Source organism: Scyliorhinus torazame, chromosome 16, assembly GCF_047496885.1.
Source record: "Scyliorhinus torazame isolate Kashiwa2021f chromosome 16, sScyTor2.1, whole genome shotgun sequence".
NCBI lineage: Eukaryota > Metazoa > Chordata > Chondrichthyes > Carcharhiniformes > Scyliorhinidae > Scyliorhinus > Scyliorhinus torazame.
The window spans coordinates 155,552,895-155,573,915 of record NC_092722.1 but is presented as its reverse complement, the minus strand read 5'-3'; positions in this window follow the sequence as shown (position 1 = coordinate 155,573,915).

Genomic DNA, 21,021 nt, shown 5'->3' with positions numbered 1-21,021 from the left:
GTCATGGTCCTCTTGCATGAGTTCACAGCTATGTCGGGATTTGTGCCTGCGGCAAACGGGCCAAGAAAATAGCGGCCTTTATCTCTGTGCCTCTCTAACTTAATTTCCTCCCTCAAGGTACTACTTAGAACCGACCTTTCTGACCAAATGTTTAATTATCTGGCCGAATATCTTCTGTTAGTCAGTGTTAAATATTCCTATGAATAGGGACATCATATTGAGTTACACTTTATGTACAAATGCAAACTTTGGTGTTCTTGAAGTGTTTGTCATGATATTTAGATCAGCATATCATGGTGCAATAAACACACACTGATGGACATGCAGTAGGACCAACCAGCACACACACAACATCGCAGCCAATCACCAGTGAGAGCACACGCACTATAAAAACAGGGGACACTACAGTTCCCGCTCATTCCAGCAGCAGCCAGCTCAGAGCACCGAGCTCAGAGCCTGCCACTCAGACATTCACCGTGTGCTGAGTGCCTCACCCAGATAGTAATAGGACAGGGTCCACAGATTAGCTGGTAATGCACGTCCCCAAGTTAGCAGTGTGCTGTTATAGTTAAGTAGTAAATAAAATTGAGTTACACCATCTCCAGCCATGTTGGATTGTTTGTACACCAGAACACCCAACACGACATGATACCAGAAGTAGACGCAAGCCAGCGCCTGTGAGACCTACCTGCAACGTATCAGCAATCCGCCGTCCTGCACCATGGAGAACATCAACCTGCCGCCGCTGCTCCGAATCGCTGGCAATCTCGGGGTCAATTGGAAACTGTTCAAGCAGCACTTCCAACTCTTCCTCGAGGCCACAGACAGGGAGAATGCATCGGACACCAGGAAGATTGCCCTTCTTCTCTCCACGGTGGGGCAACACGCCATCCACATCTTTAACTCCCTTACATTTAAGGACGGCGAGGACAAAACCAAATACAAGACGGTGCTCCTGAAGTTCGACGAACACTTCAGCGTTGAAGTAAACGAGAGCTTCGAGAGGTTCCTGTTCCAGCAGCGCCTGCAAGGTAAGGACGAACCTTTCCAGTCTTACTTAACACACCTCCGCATCCTCGCGCAGTCCTGCGGCTATGGGACCACCTCTCACTCCATGATACGCGACCAGATAGTTTTCGGAGTCATGTCGGACACCCTGCACCAGCAGCTCCTTCGGGTCAAGCAACTCGCCCTGGCGACTGTCGTCGAGACCTGCGTCCTCCATGAGAATGCCACCAGCCAGTACTCACACACCAGGCGGCCGAAACAGCGCGGCACGGGCCCCACGAGGCGGAGCGGGTCCAGACGATCGAGTACCTCCCGGGCCGCGGCCTGGAGGAGGCCGGCCATTTTGCGCGCTTTCCGAGGACTCCCGCACTTGTACGCGCCAAAAGAGAGGACGCGATGCGCAGGCACGCACTGCGCAAGACCGCACCGCGCGGCGGCGCAACGAACGCACTGACGTCAGTCATGACGTGCGGCAACTGTGGCTCTGCCCATTTAAAGCGGCAATGTCCTGCCAAAGCACGGCAATGCCTACCCTGTGGCAGGTTGGGCCACTACGCTGCCTGCTGTCGAGCAGCTCACCCTGCCAACTCGTACCCGGTTAACCAGCCTCGCAGAAACGATCGGGCAATTCAACCCACGTTCACCGAGTCCAATCCCAACGTCACACAGACCAATGACACTGAGGACAGGGAGCCCATCTGCGTTGCTGTCATCAACAAGAACAAGCTGTCCCCGAGTCGAAAGCACCAGCCGCTGTCAGTGCACAGCATTGATCCGGACGACAAGTGGTGTGCCACCCTGACGGTCAACCGATCCCAGATCAGATTCCGCCTGGACACTGGTGCCTCCGCCAATCTCCTCGCATGGTCAGCATTCCAGACCCTGAAGATTAAACTACCTATTCTGCCATCCAACTGTCAACTCATTGACTACAATGGCAACGTCATCCCTGCCACGGGGTCGTGCCAGCTCGAAGTGACACAAACCACGTAAAGCCACACTACCATTCAAAATCGTGGGCTCCTCAAATAACTCTCTTCTAGGCGTACAGGCGTGCAAAATCCTCCACCTCGTTTGGCGTGTACACTCTCTCTCTCTCTCTCTCCAGAAGGCACGTCCGATTTCCCAGATGCAGACTTTAGGGCGCAGCTCAACTCAATCCTCACGCACAACCAGGATGTTTTCGAGGGCATGGGCACACTGCCCTACACGTACAAAATCCGGCTTAAACAGGATGCCACCCCGGTAGTTCACGCACCTCGCAGGGTCCCAGCACCCCTCAAGGACTGCCTCAAGCAGCAGCTGCAAGACCTTCAGGACCAAGGAGTGCTTTCCCGGGTAATGGAGCTGACTCCATGGGTCAGCTCCATGGTGTGCGTCAAGAAGCCTTCCGGCGAGCTCCGGATCTGTATCGATCGAAAGACTTAAATTGCAACATAATGGGGGAACTCTACCCCATACCCAAACGTGAGGAGATCACGTGCGAGATGGCTCGGGCAAAAATACTCACCAAGCTTGATGCTTCAAAGGGCTTTTGGCAGATTCAACTGGATCAGTCCAGTAGGAGCTGTGTACTTTCAACACTCCATTTGGCAGATACTGCTACAATAGGATGCCATTTGGCATCATATCGGCCTCTGAAGTGTTCCATCGTATCATGGAACAGATGATGGACGGCATCGAAGGGGTGCGCGACTATGTAGACGACATCATTATTTGGTCCACCACACCGCAGGAGCACATCAGTCGCCTCCAGCGCGTCTTTAAACGGATACGGGGCCAGGGCCTGCGTCTTAACCGAGCCAAATGCTCTTTTGGACAAACCGATCTGAAGTTCCTGAGGGACCACATCTCCCAGTTGGGGGTGCGGCCGGATACCGACAAGGTGGCAGCCATCACGGCCATGCAGAAGCCCACAGACAAGAAGGCGGTGCTACACTTTCTCGGAATGGTCAACTTCCTGGGGAAGTTCATTCCCAACCTTGCTTCCCACACTACAGCTCTCCGGCACCTTGTCAGGAAGACAACTGAATTCCAGTGGCTTCCCACCCACCAGCATGAATGGGCGGAGCTCAAGGTCAAGCTTACCACCGCCCCGGTACTGGCGTTTTTTGATCCTGCAAGGGAGACGGAAATCTCGACTGACGCCAGGAAGTCCGGCATTGGGGCGGTCCTCCTGCAGCGGAATGACGCCTCATCATGGGCCCCAGACGCCTATGCGTCACGGGCCATGACCCCCACAGAGCAGCGCTATGCGCAGATTGTAAAGGAGTGCCTAGGCCTGTTGACTGTATGTATGGCCTTCCCCAGTTCACCGTGGGTTGGCATCTTTCAAAAGGACCTCAACGATATGGCCCCTCGCCTCCAGCGCATTCTGCTCAAACTCCGGAGGTACGACTTTCAACTTGTCTACACCCCGGGTAAAGACCTCATCATAGCAGACGCTCTGTCCAGGGCAGTCAACACACTGTCCAACCCTGATGGGTTCGTTTGCCAAGTCGACGCACATGTCGCCTTCACTTCTGCCAATCTGCCGGCCACTGATGCACGCCTGGCCCACATTCGACGTGAGACTGAGGCTGACCCCCTTCTGTAATGTGTGATGCACCACATGATGGACGGGTGGCTCAAGGGACAATGCCCACAGTTTTACAACGTTCGGGACGACTTGGCAGTCGTTGATGGTGTCCTCCTGAAGCTGGACCGCATCGTGATCCCACACAGCATGCACTGGCTTGTTTTAGAACAACTGCACGAAGGCCATCTCGGCGTTGAGAAGTGCCGGCGGAGGGCCCGAGAGGCTGTGTACTGGCCGGGAATAAGTGAGGACATTGCTAACACTGTGCTCAATTGCCCCACCTGTTAGCGGTTTCAGCCAGCACAACCCCGTGAGACCCTTCAGCCCCATGAGTTGGTCACGTCTCCCTGGCCGAAGGTGGGCGTGGACCTGTTCCATGCGCTCGGCAGGGTCTACATCATCATCACCGACTACTTTTCCAGCTATCCAGAGGTCATACGCCTACATGACACCACGTCATCGGCTGTCATCCGGGCCTGCAAAGAGACCTTTGCTCGCCACGGCATTCCGCTCACCGTGATGTCAGACAATGGCCCCTGCTTTGCAAGTCAGGAATGGTCTTCCTTCACCAGCTCATACAACTTCACACACGTGACGTCCAGTCCTCTGCATCCTCAGTCGAATGGCAAAGCAGAAAAGGGCATCCATATCGTTAAAAGGCTCCTCTGCAAGGCTGCTGATGCAGGATCTGACTTCTGCCTTGCCTTTCTGGCCTATCGCTCGGCCCTACTGTCCACGGGCCTATCGCCGGCCCAGCTGCTTATGGGTCGCACCCTCAGGACCACTGTGCCATCCATTCACGTCCCAGACCTCGACCATGCTCCGGTACTTCGGCGGATGCAGCAACAGCGTGAGCAACAAAAGGCGACACATGATGCTCGGGCGACTGATCTTCCTGCCCTGGCACCTGGAGATAATGTCCGCATACACCTTCCGGAAGGCGGCTGGTCGACAACCACTGAGGTTCTCCGACAGATAGCTCCCCGCTCGTTCCTGGTTCGTCTGCCTGATGGCTCTATTCTCCGCCGCAATCGGCGTGCCCTTCGTCTAGTTCCGCGCTCGCTGCGTGATCCTGCACCGGTGCCACGCCCTCCTGTTGTCCCTGCAATGGACTCTGTTGACCTTCCGGACACCCTGCATCCTCCTCACTCGACCATCGCCCGGCCCGTTCCTCAGCCGGTGGATCCTGACCCACCCTTGAGGCAGTCAACCCGAATTCGTCGCCCACCTGAGAGACTTAATTTATGAACTTTTCATATTGGACTCACGGACTTGTTCTGACATACTGTTTCAGACTTTTTGCCATACTGTTTAAGATTTTGTTATTGTTTGTTAATGACATTGGTTTCGTTCTTGGTGTAACATAGTTAGTTTCTGCACCTGGCACCTTACTGTGTATATAATATAGCCACATGTACATATTGTTGTAAATATTGCACACACATGATTAGATGCACTCACCACACTTCTTTATTTATTGTCATGTCGGCACATATTCTTTGCGCAAAGGGGGGATGTCATGATATTTAGATCAGCATATCATGGTGCGATCACACACACTGGTGGACATGCAGTAGGACCAACCAACACACACACACCATTGCAGCCAATCACCAGTGAGAGCACACGCACTATAAAAACAGGGGACACTACAGTTCCCGCTGATTCCTGCAGCAGCCAGCTTAGCACCGCGCTCAGAGCCTGCCACTCAGACATTCATCATGTGCTGGTAATGCACGTCCCCAAGTTAGCAGTGTGCTGTTATAGTTAAGACGTAAATAAAATTGAGTTACACCATCTCCAGCCGTGTTGGATTGTTTGTACACCAGAACACCCAACACGACAGGGTTAACAACCCAAAGCTCCAAGGTTTAAGAAAAACACCTGAATTGCTGCAGTGATAAAAGCTACATATGTTTTGAACACTGCGATAGTGTGAAGTGTGGGTGATAGATGTCAGGAAACAGATTTTATTTGTGCGTGTAGTGTGGCTTTACTTCTGTGACATTTACAGGATACAATAATTAATCATTTTTACATTCAAGATTTTCACTTTGCTTATTTAAAAAAAAAAGATTTGTGCTGCTGCCTCACAGTAGGCACAAGGCAATTAACAAATAAATGATGTGTGTATTTTCCCTGCCAGCATATGCTCAGTAGACTTTGGCAAGAGGAATGAGTGAGAGTTCAGGGACTGAGGTTCAGAAGGTGGGGGCAGTGTTTCAAAATTCTGAGCAGTGCAGGTGACAAAAAAAAAGATACTTAAAGCATTCGGCATATTTGGTCTGACACAGCCAGTATAATTCATTTTTGATGAATTTTTGGTAACAGGTAGATTTTCATTCGGCAAGGGTAATAAAAGTAATGGAACACAGATGGGTAGAGGGAGTTAAAATATAGATCATCCATGCTCTAATCAAATGGTAATAGAGGCTGATTGGCCTACACATGTTACACTGTTCCTATGGACCTATCTTGGATTTGGATGGTTCATATGGTACAAGAACATAAGGAATAAGAGCAGGTGAAGACCATATGGTCTCTTGAGTCTGCCCCTCCATTCATTTAAATTATAGCTGATTTCCCCTTCAATTCCAGTTTCTTGCCCACTCCCCATACGTTTGTGTCCTTTAGCACATATAAACTTATCAATCACAGCATCGAATATACTGGACTGGATATCCACAGTTCTCTGGGATAGAGAATTCCAAGGTGTACTGCTCTCCGAGTGAAGAAATGTCCTGTCATCTCAGTCCTAAATGGGTGGCTACTTATCCTGCATCAATGCCCCTTACTTTTGAACTCTCCAGTCAGAGAAAGCAGTCTCTCTGCATCTACACTGTCAAGACTCTCACTCTTCAATAAATATTGGCTCATTCTACACAGTCTCACCTCAAAGCATAACCCTCTCAGCGAAGTGATAGGTGTCATCATTGGCACCTGTCCTTGGATTCAAAGTTAATGTCTACCCGGGGTTGCAGGTTTCTGCCATGGGATTTTGTGTGGTTGAACAGGCTGATTATCTGGCGTGGTGCAGGATTTATTTCCCTTCCTTTCTTCTGTCACCTCCATGCCTCATCATGAAGATGTTGTGACTCAAACTGTGATGCAGCTTCATGACAAATTGTCAGCATTTTGGACGATTGGTAGCAAGTTCCTCCCAGTCACTACTGTCAATGCTGCTGTGCCTCAAAGAGAGTTTCAGAGGGTCTTTGAAGAATGTTCCATGTCCTTCTCTAGAACGTTGGTCATTTGAGAGTTGAGAAAACAGAACCTTGGCGGGGGAGATACATTTTGACCATCCTGACGCAGTGTCGAGTCCGTGAAAGTCGATTTTTCAAACGTTTTACGTTTATGGGCACTCAGCATACTAGTGGAGCTTGCTTCAAGAAGGACAATACTATTTGTATGACAGTCCTCCCACTGAATCTAGAGAATCTGGTGGAGGCATTACTGATAGAATGTCTCTAGCTCTCTTATGTGTCTCTGATACACCGTCCTGGTCTCATTACAGTGCAAGACTGTGTTGATAACTGCTCTGTATACCAGGGCCAGAATCGATGTCACCTGGGCAGGTGTGCGTTTGATCTGGAAGCATGTGAAATCACTCGGAAAGACATTGGGCGCATCTCCTCACAGCATCACGCATATAGAGTCTGATACAAAATAGCCAAGCACAGAATGGACAGTACTATGGCCTGATGGGAAATGTGGCCAGCTGAGAGATTTTTGTTGTGATTCAGCTGAAACATTCCGATGTTCTGTTTTGGGCGGCACCGAGAAAGACTCTGCTATCCAACGGCACTTTGTCCGGTTTTTTTTGGTCTTGGGAAGAAACTCCCCGTCGAGGCTGCACTTGCGTCATTTCTGCACGGGCATGTGAGCTCGCCAAAGCAGGAAGATTAATCGCAGATCCGGGCGGATCCTTCCACCCTCTCCTCAGCGCCCCACCACGGCCTCAGGACCCCTCCACTTCACCGAACTTACTTCTTCCAGGGTCCTCAAGCATCCCCGTCACCTCACCTCTTATGGGTAAGGCACACCAGGCCCGATCCCTGGAACAGACAGCCTGGCACCTGGGCACCTGAACACCTTGACGCTGCTAGTAAACACTGGCAGTGACCTTCCAGTCTGGCAGTGCCACCTGGCAGTGCCAGGGTGCCACTACCAGGCTGCCAGGTGGCATTGCCATGGTGCCAGGCTGGCAATGCCAAGATGACCATATATGAGCAGGAGTGCCAGGATACCACCCTGCCCAATGCCCAACTACCCAGGCATCTGCAATGGCCTGGTAGGCCCCACAGGTACCATTATGATTGGTCTACTTTTTCGTGGATGAGTACTAAACAGTGGCGATGTGGGGTCTCCCATGCGTGGTCTGTAAATCTGGACTGCAAGAGAATCCAGTGAATGCAGATTTAAATGATCCCATTAATATGCACATCTGGATCCAGATCGTGATGTCTCGTGAGACTCCTTTAAATCTGCGAGACGTTTCGAGCATCGCAAATCTCATGAGGGGCTCTGGCGAGATTCAACGGCCTCGTCTCGCCACCAAGTCAGGCAGGCGAGGCCATTGAATCGCACCCATTAACTTCAAGAATATCGTCAGCACAACGAATGACTTCAGGCTGTGACCCATGTGATTTACCACAAATATCTTTGATTCTACGACCAGTCATAAAGGGGCAGCAGAATACTGGACAATAAATATCTTCAAGGGAAAGACTGACCATGACAAATCAGCCGGATGAAAAGCAACATTTGTCCCTGGTAATAAACTTATCCGAATCTATCAAATGGATAAGATGGAAGAAGATGTTAAAGTAATCAAGGCCAACTGGCCTTAAGGTCAAACATCTGATGTGTTGGGTAGGCTGGGTCAATGTGGTCTGCACTTGATGCAATGTCGCGAGAGACAGACCTCCAACACTTGATAAGGTGCAACACGATTTTATTTACCATCTAAACTATTATACATGTTCAGCTGTGGGTTGACACTATGCTGACTTAACTGGAGACCTGATACTAGCCTAACCAGACTTACTAGCTACCACATGGTGTTTGCTCAGGCCAGCTCACTAACTCTGACTGTCTCAGAGGCTGGGTCCCGAGAGAGCGGGAAAACTGGTGCCCTCTGGCTTTATAGTGGTTGCGTCCTGGTGATTGGCTGCTCTGTTCTGTGTGCTTACTGGTCATCCTGTGTGTCAATCACTGCCTGTCTTCACTACATTGTTTTTTATTTGTTTTTTTTGTTCTGTATTGTGTGTGTTGAGATAATAAATATTAAGGTGCATGTGCAGAGCCACAAGAGTTGGGTGAGATCCTGAATGAATATTTCTCATCGGTATTCACGGTGGAGAAAGGCATGGATGTTAGGAAACTAAGGGAAATAAATAGTGATGTCTTGAGAAGTGTGCATATTACAGAGGAGGAGGTGCTGGAAGTCTTAAAGCGCATCAAGGTAGATAAATCCCCGGGACCTGATGAAATGTATCCCAGGATGTTGTGGGAGGCGAGGGAGGAAATTGCGGGTCCCCTAACAGATATATTTGAATCATCGGTAGCCACAGGTGAGGTGCCTGAAGATTGGAGAGTGGCGAATGTTGTGCCCTTGTTTAAGAAGGGCAGCAGGGAAAAGCCTGGGAACTACAGACCGGTGAGCCTAACGTCTGTAGTAGGTAAGTTGCTAGAAGGTATTCTGAGAGACAGGATCTACAAGCATTTAGAGAGGCAAGAACTGATTCGGGGCCGTCAGCATGGCTTTGTGCGTGGAAAATCATGTCTCACAAATTTGATTGAGTTTTTTGAGGGGGTGACCAAGAAGGTAGATGAGGGCAGTGCAGTAGACGTTGTCTACATGGACTTTAGCAAAGCCTTTGACAAGGTACCGCATGGTAGGTTGTTGCAGAAGGTTAAAGCTCACGGGATCCAGGGTGAGGTTGCCAATTGGATTCAAAATTGGCTGGACGACAGAAGGCAGAGGGTGGTTGTAGAGGGTTGTTTTTCAAACTGGAGGCCTGTGACCAGAGGTGTGCCTCAGGGATCGGTGCTGGGTCCACTGTTATTTGTGATTTATATTAATGATTTGGATGAGAATTTAGGAGGCATGGTTAGTAAGTTTGCAGATGACACCAAGATTGGTGGCACAGGGGATAGTGAAGAAGGTTATCTAGGATTGCAACGGGATCTTGATCAATTAGGCCAGTGGGCCGACGAATGGCAGATGGAGTTTAATTTAGATAAATGTGAGGTGATGCATTTTGGCAGATCGAATCAGGCCAGGACCTACTCAGTTAATGGTATGGCATTGGGGAGAGTTATAGAACAAAGAGATCTAGGAGTACAGGTTCATAGCTCCTTGAAGGTGGAATCGCAGGTGGACAGGTTGGTGAAGAAGGCATTCAGCATGCTTGGTTTCATTGGTCAGAACATTGAATACAGGAGTTGGGACGTCTTGTTGAAGTTGTACAAGACATTGGTACGGCCACACTTGGAATACTGTGTGCAGTTCTGGTCACCCTATTATAGAAAGGATATTATTAAACTGGAAAGAGTGCAGAAAAGATTTACTCGGATGTTGCCGGGACTTGATGGTTTGAGTTATAAGGAGAGGCTGGATAGACTGGGACTTTTTTCCCTGGAGCGTAGGAGGCTTAGGGGTGATCTTATAGAGGTCTATAAAATAATGAGGGGCATAGATAAGGTAGATAGTCAACATCTTTTCCCAAAGGTAGGGGAGTCTAAAACTAGAGGGCATAGGTTTAAGGTGAGAGGGGAGAGATTCAGAAGGGCCCAGAGGGGCAGTTTCTTCACTCAGAGGGTAGTGAGTGTCTGGAATGGGCTGCCAGAGGTAGTAGTAGAGGCGGGTACAATTGTGTCTTTTAAAAAGCATTTAGATAGTTACATGGGTAAGATGGGTATAGAGGGTTATGGGCCAAGTGCGGGCAACTGGGACTAGCTTAATGGTAAAAACTGGGCGGCATGGACTGGTTGGGCCGAAGGGCCTATTTCCATGCTGTAAACTTCTATGATTCTATGATTCTATGTGCGTGTGGATGTGTATATGTGCGTGACTATATACAGAATGTGCTAAAATGACCTTGTGGACACAGGAAGGTGTCGCTAGTGCAGATATAGGGCGGATAACAACGATATTTATAGAGGTCAAAACGATAAGGTAACACAGTTGTGCAAAAGTTCAGTCTATCAGTTTAGTCTCTGCAGCGGGCAACAAATTCTGGTTGACCGCCTCAAGGGTGGATCAGGGACCGCCTGCACTTGGATAGGTGGGACCGCCGCCAATGCAGTGGTCGCAGAGGTCGGCAGGATTGCTGGTAGATCGGTGGCCTCGTGGTAGGGCATGTCCGGAGGAAGCATTGTGTGAGGTGGGACATCATGGTTAGGTGGCGGGAGTGGAACTCTGCGCATCGCCCGTCTGTTGCGTCGTAGGAAGGAGCCATCAGCCATGAAGACGAGGAACGATCTCGGGGACACTTGCTTGACCACCACAGCTGTGGCGGACCAGCCGCCGTCAGGCAACTGCACACGAACACGATCAGTTGGGACCAGCTTGGGGAGATCCGTGGCATGAGCGTCGTATGCTGATTTCTATTGGGCCCGAGACAGCTGCATCTTTTGTATGACCGAGAGGTGGTCAAGGTCTGGAACATGGATGGCTCGAACGATGGTTTGCAGAGTGCGATTCATGAGCCTCTGCAAGGGGAGACAACCCAGTTGACAGCGGGGATGCTCTGTTTGTCAGCAGCGCCAGGTTGAAGTCGGAGCCTGAGACTGCAGCCTTGCATAATAGTCTCTTGACGATATGGACCCCTTTTTCGGCCTTCCCGTTTGACTGCGGGTAGTGGGGGCTGGAGGTTACGTGACGAAAGTTGTATAGGCGGTCAAAATCAGATCATTCCTGGCTGTAAAAACAGGGACCGTTGTCACTCATCACCGTGAGCGGTATCCCATGCCTGGCAAACGTTTCTTTGCATGCTTTAATCACCGCCTTCGAAGTGAGGTCGGACAGTTTCACCACTTCAGGGTAATTGGAGAAGTAGTTGACCATGAGGACATAGTCATGCCCCTTGGCGTGTCAAAGGTCGACACCGACTTTGGACCATGGGGAATCACTATCTCATGTTGCTGCAGAGTTTCTTTGGGTTGAGCTGGCTGAAATTTCTGACATGTGGGGCAGTTGAGGACCGTGTTGGCAACGTCCTGGCTGATGCCCGGCCAATAGACCGCCTCTTGAGCTCTGCGTCGACATTTCTCGACCCCCAGGTGACCCTCATGGAGTTGGCCGAGCACCATAGCTCGCATGCACTGCGGAATCACAACCCTATCGAGCTTCATGAGGATGCCGTCCACCACCGTCAGGTCATAGATTATCATAGAATTTACAGTGCAGAAGGAGGCCATTCGACCCATCGAGTCTGCACCGGCTCTTGGAAAGAGCACCCTACCCAAGGTCAACACCGCCACCCTATCCCCATAACCCAGTAACCCCACCCAACACTAAGGGCAATTTTGGACACTAAGGGCAATTTAGCATGGCCAATCCACCTAACCTGCACATCTTTGGACTGTGTGAGGAAACCGGAGCACCCGGAGGAAACCCACGCACACACGGGGAGGATGTACAGACTCCGCACAGACAGTGACCCAAGCCGGAATCGAACCTGGGACCCTGGAGCTGTGAAGCAATTGTGCTATCCACAAGGCTACCGTGCTGCCCCCACAAGGCTACCGTGCTGCCCCCAAGGTCGTCCTTGACGTTGTAAAACTGGGGACACTGTCCCTTCTGCCAGGCATTCGTGAGGTGCTGCATCACACGCTGTAGCAGAGGATCCTTGGCCGTTTCCTCACGAATTTGGGTGATCCTCTCATCAGTGGCCGGAAGGTTGGAGGCAAACAATTGCACCTGCGCATTGATTTGTCAGACAAAGTCAGTTTGTTCACACGGTGTGGTGATAGACCTGGAAAGGGCATCTGCAACACTGAGTTCTTTGCCTGGCGTGTAGACAAGTTCAAAGTCATAGCAGCGTAGCTTGAGAAGGATTCGTTGTAACCAAGGCGTCATGTCATTCAAATCCTTCTGGATTATGTGGCCTGTGGTCCATCTCAACCGTGAATTTTGGGAGGCCATACACATAGTCGTGAAATATGTCGATTCCTGTTAGGAGGCTCAGGCATTCCTTCTCGATCTGAGCGTACCATTGCTCAGTAGGCGTCATGGCTCTGGAGGCATACGCAACTGGGGCCCATGAGGAGGAGTCATACCGTTGGAGGAGCACCGCCCCAATACCGTCCTGGCTTGCGTCAGTGGATATTTTGGTCTCTTTGGTCGGGTCGAAGAATGCCAGAACCGGGGCTGTGGTGAGTTTTGCCCTGAGCTTGTGCCATTCGTTCTCATGAGCAGGCAGCCACTGGAATTCCGTCGACTTTTTGACGAGATGGCGGAGGGCTGTGGTGTGTGCCGCCATGTTGGGAATGAACTTACCGAGGAAGTTGACCATCCCTAGAAAGCGGAGGACCGCCTTCTTGTCCTCTGGAGTCTTCATGGCATTGATCGCCGAGACCTTGTCAGCATCTGGCCGCACCTTGCTGCGAGATATGGTCACCAAGGAATTTGATTTCTGACTGACCGAACGAGCACTTGGCTCTGTTGAGTCGGAGGCCAGCTCATGGATTCTGTGGAATACCTGCTTGAAGCGTCAATGTGTTCTTGAGGCGTTGTGAACCAGATTATGACATCGTCAACATACACGCACACCCCCTCGATACCCTCCATCATCTGTTCCATGATGCGGTGAAATACCTCTGAGGTAGAGATGATGCCAAAAGGCATCCGGTTGTAGCAGTAGCGACTGAACGGGGTATTGAATGTGCACAGCTTGCGACTGGACGCATCCAGCTGTATTTGCCAGAACCCGTTGGAGGCGTCCAGCTTCGTAAAGGATTTGGCATGAGCCATTTCGGTGGTCAACTACTCTCGTTTTGGTATCGGGTAATGTTCCCTCATGATGTTGCGGTTTAAATCCTTGGGGTCGATGCAGATTCGAAGCTCTCCTGATGGCTTCTTGACGCAGACCATGGAGCTGACCCAGTCCGTGGGTTCTGTGACCTTTGATATGATGCCCTGGTCCTGGAGGTCCTGTAACTGCTGCTTGAGGCGGTCTTTGAGGGGTGCCGGCACCCGACGTGGTGCATGGATCACAGGGGTGGCGTTTATTTTGAGCAGGATTTTATCTCGGTATGGGAGTGTGCCCATTCCGTCGAACATGCTGTGGTACTGCGTGATGATGTCATCAATTTCTGCGTGGAAGTTCTCATCAGGTGAGGCCGTCCCCTGTGAGGATGACATGGTGTGGACTCGCTAAACCAAGTTCTGGAGTTTGCAGGCCCGAGCACCGAGCACCGAGCAGGGATGCTCTGTCAAGTCCCACGATCTCAAATCGCAGTGTCGCTTTAAATGACTTATTGGAAACTCCGAGTTGTCATGAGCCACTGGCAGCTATGGCATTGCCATTGTAGTCAAGGAGCTGGCAGGCCGGTGGAAGAATGCTTGGTCTGACGCAGATGGTGTCGAGATAAGGTTCGCCAATGCGCCGGTGTCCAGTTTGAACAGGATGCGAGCCTTGTTGACTGTGAGGACAGCACACCACTCGTCGTCGGGATCCACGCTGAAGATTGGGAGGTGCTTCGCTGTCTTGGAGAAAGGCAGCGCATGCTTCATAATGGTGCCCACCCGGTATGGAGATTTGAGGCACGCAGCATCAGGATCTGTTGGGCTGTTGGGGTTGGAGTCTGGCATGGCCTGCTGTATTGAACGGACTCTTCTGCGCCGCGGCTGGGATCGCTGGATGCTGGGCAATGGAGCAGATCTGCAAAGGGCTGCGTAGTGGCCAAGCTTGTCGGACAGTGCCGCTTTAAATGGGCGGAGCCACAATTCGGACACGTCATGACGCCAGCGTCAGCGTGTTCCATGCGCCATCGCGCATGCGCAGTGCGGTCGAACAACGTACGCACCTGCGCAGTCTGGTCGTCGGTCTCACCGTCCCATTGGTCATGGCGCGCATGCGCAGGGGCCCAGGAAAAGCGGGCGGAATGGCCACTCTCGTCGATACTTAGGCCCTGCATTTGTGCGATGGGCTGCACCCTTTCCGCCTCGTGGGAGGTTAGCTTTGCCGTTTCTGCCGCCCTGATGTGGGAGTACCGATTGTTAGCATGTTCGTGGAGAACGCACGTTTCGATGGCGATGGTGAGGGTGAGCTGCTTGACTTTCAGGAGCTGCTGGCGGAGGGAATCGGAGTAGACCCCGAAAACGATCTGATCCCGGATCATGGAATCAGTGGTCGAGTCATAGTTACATGACTGCACGAGGATGCGGAGATGGGTCAGAAAGGATTGAAAAGGTTCATCCTTACCCTGAAGCCTCTGCTGGAAAACGTACCGTTCAAAGCTCTCATTCACCGCAATGTCACAGTGGTTGTCGAACTTCAGTAGAACTGTTTTAAATTTCGTCTTGTCTTCACCTTCAGCGAATGTAAGGGAGTTGTAGATGTGGATGGCGTGGTCCCCGGTTGTGGAGAGGAATAGTGCGATCTTCCTGGCGTCCGATACGGCCTCGAGGTCACTGGCTTGAAAATGAAAATCGCTTATTGTCACGAGTAGGCTTCAATTAAGTTACTGTGAAAAGCCCCTAGTCGCCACATTCCGGCGCCTTTTCGGGAGGCTGGTACGGGAATTGAACCGTGCTGCTGGCCTGCCTTGGTCTGCTTTAAAAGCCAGCGATTTAGCCCAGTGTGCTAAACCAGCCCCTTCTAGATAGAGTTGGAACTTTTGTTTGAAGATCTTCCAATTTGCACCGAGGTTGTCGGCGATGCGAAGCTGCGGAGGAGGGCGGACGTTTTCCATGTCACCGGATGGCTGTTTGCTGGTCAACGCTGATTCACTCAAGGTAGGTCCGTCTGTTTGCTGGTCAACGCTGATTGACTCAAGGTAGGTCCGTCAATTTTCAGCATCACTCACTGGTACCATGATGTGTTGGGTAGGCTGGGTCGATGTGGACTTCACTTGATGCAGTGTAGCGAGATACAGACCTCCAACACTTGATAAGATGCAACACAATTTTATTTAACATCTAAACTATTATACATGTTCAACTGTGGGTTGACACTATGCTGACTTGACTGGAGACCTGATGCTAGCCTAACCAGACTTACTAGTTACCACATGGTTTTTGCACTGGCCTGATCACCAACTCTGACTGTCTCAGAGGCTGGGTCCCGAGAAAGCAGGAAAACTGGTGCCCTCTGGCTTTATAGTGGTCATGTCCTGTCTGGTGATTGGCTGCTCTGTTCTGTGTGCTTACTGGTCATCCTGTGTGTCAATCACTGCCTGTCTGCACTTCATTGTATACATAGATGTATATTATGACATCTCCCCCCTTTTTATTTTTTTTGTTCTGTATTGTGTGTGTTGAGATAATAAATATTAAGGTGCATGTGGGTGTGGATGTGTATATGTGCGTGACTATATACAGAATGTGCTAAAATGACCTTATGGACACAGGAAGGTGTCGCTAGTGCAGATATAGGGCAGATAACAACGATATTTATAGAGGTCAAAACGATAAGGTAACACAGTTGTGCAAAAGTTCAGTCTATAAGTTTAGTCTCTGCGGCGGGCAACAAATTCTGGTTGACCCCCTCAAGGGTGGATCAGGGCCGCCTACACTTGGATATTATGACAACATCCTGCAATAAACTAGTCCGACCTCTCTCTACACTCGGCCAGTGTGAGCGGGTAGTGATCCCCTACAGATCCCATTATGTAAGTATTAGCAGTTAAAATATATGCTTATAAACTTATAGTAGTCGGCCTAGAGGGGAAAAGAAGCACTTACGTTTGTGTAAGAGAATCAGTTTTGCAGCAGTCATAACTATTTAAGTTTCAATACTTTTTCCTGATAATTGATTTAAAGATAAAGTTGTTGTGTCTGTCAATTGACTGGAGCAAGGCTCCCGGTCAACAGCACTCAGACAATATTTCAGTCAGTAGGCGCGGGAGAGAGTTGAATGTGTTCCCACCAGCAATCAAGCAGGCAATTTAGCCCATTAAGGGGCTGATCGAATGAAATTTCCTGTGGCCCGTCTACTTTTATGTTTGCCGGGCAGTTTGATCGGCCAGCCAGCCTTTATATTTTAGCTTCAACCTCGATCCAGGATGGGATGAACTGCCTGGGCTGAAATAACATTTTAAAAGATGCCTGGGGACTGAGGTTTATGCTTGAATGAGCCGGCTAGACACTGTTCACAGTTTTTCAGTCGCTATTTATTTTTCAGAGGTCTGCAGTTCCCCGGGACAACTCCGCAACAGCTGTCCCCTGAGGGAAGAAGTTAGAAGTTTCAGCCCGCACCCTCCCTTTTCTCAGTGCCCGCCCTCTTTCCGCCCTCCCCAGCATCTCAGTCTTTTCCATCGTGTGTCTAATGCTGGTTGCCTGTTATTTGGCCAACCAACATGAAATTGCGTTCCCTTCATTGCATCCATCGACCTATTCAAAGGATTTGATTCAGTAAATGGAAAAGGCTCTGTGGACTGCCCTCCAAATATTTGGATCTCCAAAAACTTCATCACAATTTTGCAATCTCTTCTTGATGATATGACTGCAATTGTTTTGAGTGGGCGATCTGAAACAGACACATTCGAAATCTAGACCAGTGTCAAGCAATGTTTGTGATAGTTCCCATACTATTTACAATCAAGTTAAAATGGCTATTCACCGCATCAAAAATCAACTGAGCTCTGGTGGCAATGTTAATTACTGCCTAAATAACAAAAACTTTAACCTCAGTTGCCGCCATAACAAAGCTAAAGTGACCACCATAGACATACATGATTTACAGTTTGGGGATGACTGCAACATCGTTACCCACTCAGCACCAGACTTGCAAGCGATTCTTGATCTATCCAATTCTGGTTATTCTCAACCTTGCCCCTCACCTGAAGTGTGCTGATCCTCAGGTTAAATCACCACCAGTCAGCTCTCTCCTGAAAGGGGAAAGCAGCCTATGGTGATCTGGGACTATGGCAACTTTACCTTACTTACTTTACCTACCTATTGAATTCTGTATACAAAAGACCGGGCATATTCTTGAATGTTACTCAAGCTAAACTCATTTATGAACCCACACCTGGGTAGCCATGTTCAACCTCCTGATCATGTTGAAGGTGAGACTCTGGAATTTATTGAGCTTTTCCCATGCCTTGACAACCACTCCTCTCAAAGTAAATCCAACACTGGATCAGCTGCACCATCTCAGCCTTTTACAAGTGACAGAAATATTGAAAATACCCAAAGGTATCACTGAGTTCCATTGTGCATTTCTCATGTTCTTAGCTATATGATAATTATCAATATTATTTATTTTCACTGGCAGACCTACTGTGGTATTACATATGGTAATTCTGAAATACTAAAATAATAGGGCTGTTGTGCCAAGTAGTTTTACCAGGGTCACTGAGTTATCTAAATTGGGAAGAGTGACCTCTCACCTGGAAATGCTAGACTGGATCTCAGGATCTAGTAGCTAAAGGTTCAGCCTTTCGGGCTAGAAATTCTCCTGCACTCTTTTCTGGGTGTATTTTCATGCACATTCCAATGATTTCAGCCTCACACCCAGCTCCCATTGCTTCCTTGTACCTCCACCTATTCATCTGTGGGAGGAAAATCGCCCAAACACAATGCAACACACTCACTGACATTCTGCCCTCTTTCTTGCAAGGCAAGGTGGCACACAATGGAAGGGAACAGAGCAGAATCAATGGGTGACAAAGGAGCCTGCTCTTCATGATCCATATGAAGGAGATGGCTCTCAATATCATGTGGCGTCCAACGTCATGAGAACAATGAGGATGTGGGTATGTTTTTTTTCGGAAGTCAGTACGTGTGACAATAGATCTAAATGTTCAGTCTTGAGCCCTTGTCAACATTCAGCGCAGCCTCATCTTGCTATCAGCATGGTGCACAAGCTGAAGGAAATGTAACCATGGATCGTCTGCTTCCTGCCACATGCTCCATACCTCAAACTAACCTTCCCCTACTGAGTTCCTGCTTTTAGATACCAAAGAACAGCCACAGGAGCCCAAGGAGGAAGCAAACAACAAGAGCACGGGCCTCATGAGGAATACATTGAAGCCCCACAGTTCAAAAGGAGGCCATTTGGCCCTTCGAGCCTGCACTGACCCTCCAAAAGAGCACTCTACCCTTGCCCACTCCCCCATTCTATCCCAATAACTCCGCCTAACCTGCACATATTTGGACTGTGGGAGGAAACCGGAGCACCCGGAAGAAACCCACGAGGAGAAGGTACAAACTCCGCACAGAAATTCACCCAAGGTTGCAATCAAACTGGGTCCCTGGCGTTGTGAGACAACAGTACTAATAACCATTGAGCCACCGTACCGCCCTAACCACTGTACCACCGTGATCTGACACTTGTGGGCACTAACTCTGATACCTGAACTGCATATACCAGAACGGTTAGTTATAGAATTGGTGTCATGTGGTTAGTCACTGGGCATGAGGGGACTGCAACCCTTCTCAGAGAAAGAAATGGTTCATGTGCCAGTTCTCCAGTGAGTGAGATTGCTAAAGGGTTCTACTGCAGAGGACCCTCCTGAGGACTTTGACACGGTGCTATATAAGTTGCTGATGAGGTTGCACACCGCAGTGCTGGGTGTATGAGCTGGCTGAGAAGATAGCCTGCAGTCACAATCAAGGAGCATTGAGGAGTCCGTCGTCCAACTTAGTAGAGGGCATTACGCAGAGTTTCCCCTCTCCTGGTGCAAACCCAGAGATGCTGTATCTGCAGCTCCCATTTTTAGTGGGATTCTCTACACCTGCTGCTTATCAATGGGATTTCCCATTGAAGCAACCCCACGCCGCCAGGAAACCCGGGACAGAGGTGAGCAGCCGGCAGGAACAGAGAATCCCAATGGCCTATGTCTTGGTTACCTCTAAACCTGAGTATTCCAATGCATTCCCAGCTGGTCTCCCACTCTCTGCCCTCCATAAACCTGAGGTCATCCAAAGCTTCTCCTCATGTAACTTGCTCCCAGGCCCAGGGAGAGTAATCATGAGCCCTAGTGCTTCTCCTGTTTCCAGGCCCTTATCCTGCACCCCTTCACATCCTCACTTCCCTCAACTTTAAACTTCCCCCTCAATCATGCATATGTTTTCCCGATTCAATATTCACCAACAATTCACCAAACAATTACAGGGAATTCCTAGTAAAGTGATAATGCCCATTGTTGGCAACTGGGGATAATAGCATCTGATATTCCATAATGTTAATCCATATTAACATTAATATTCAGATCAACAATAATATAAAATAGTGTTAGTATGTATGAATTCATACATCCCACCTTGATCCCACTGTGATCCCACTGTGACTATTAACCAACCAAATTTTACTTTAACAGCATATTTGTTAATTTGACAGGAAAATAATTATGGATGACAAAGACCATCTCTAGCCCAGCTTACTTATCCATCCAGAATGACATGCAAGCACACGTATTAAGTACAGGAGTGGGCCCTTCACCCCCTCCAGCCTGTTCCACCATTTGAGAACATGACCAGTGGCTGCAACTCAAAAGTGCTTAATTGGCTGTGAAGCAATTTGGGATATAGTGAAAGGTGCTGTGGAGAAGTAGGTTTTGATCCTGATTAATAAAAAGGTACAATTTGAGGTGGAGGGCACAGTCGTGGATGGGGGTGACAGGTTTGTTATGGTGAGGGGTAAGCGCAAAGGGGTGAGAGTAGTCCTGGTCAGTGTGTATGCCCCTAATTGGGACGATGTGGATTTTTTTAGGAGGATGCTAGGGAAGATCCCCGACTTGGATTCGTGTAAGTTTGATCATGGGCGGGGACTTTAATATAGTCCTGGACCCGAGCCTGGACCGGTCATGCTCAAGAACGGGCAGGTTGCCAGTGATGGCAAAGGAACTGAGAGGGTTCATGGAGCAAGTGGGGGGAGCAGATCCGTGGAGATTTAGCCGGCTGACGGCGAGGGAGTTCTCGTACTACTCCGTCCACAAGGTGTATTCCCAAATTGACTACTTTGTTGTGAGTAGTGTCCTGCTGGCCGGAATGGTGGGAGCAGAATATTCGGCAATTGCCAAATCAGACCATGCTCCACATTGGGTAGACCTGCAGTTTTGTAAGGTCAGCTTTCAGCGCCCACCATGGAGGCTGGAAGTTGGACTACTCGCGGACGAGGCGGTGTGTGAGAGGCTGAGGAAGTGCATGCAGAATTACCTGCAGGTGAACGATACTGGAGATGTCTCGGCAGCAGTGTTCTGGGAGGCACTGAAGGCAATGGTGAGAGGGGAGCTGATTTCAATCCGGGCGTACAGGGACA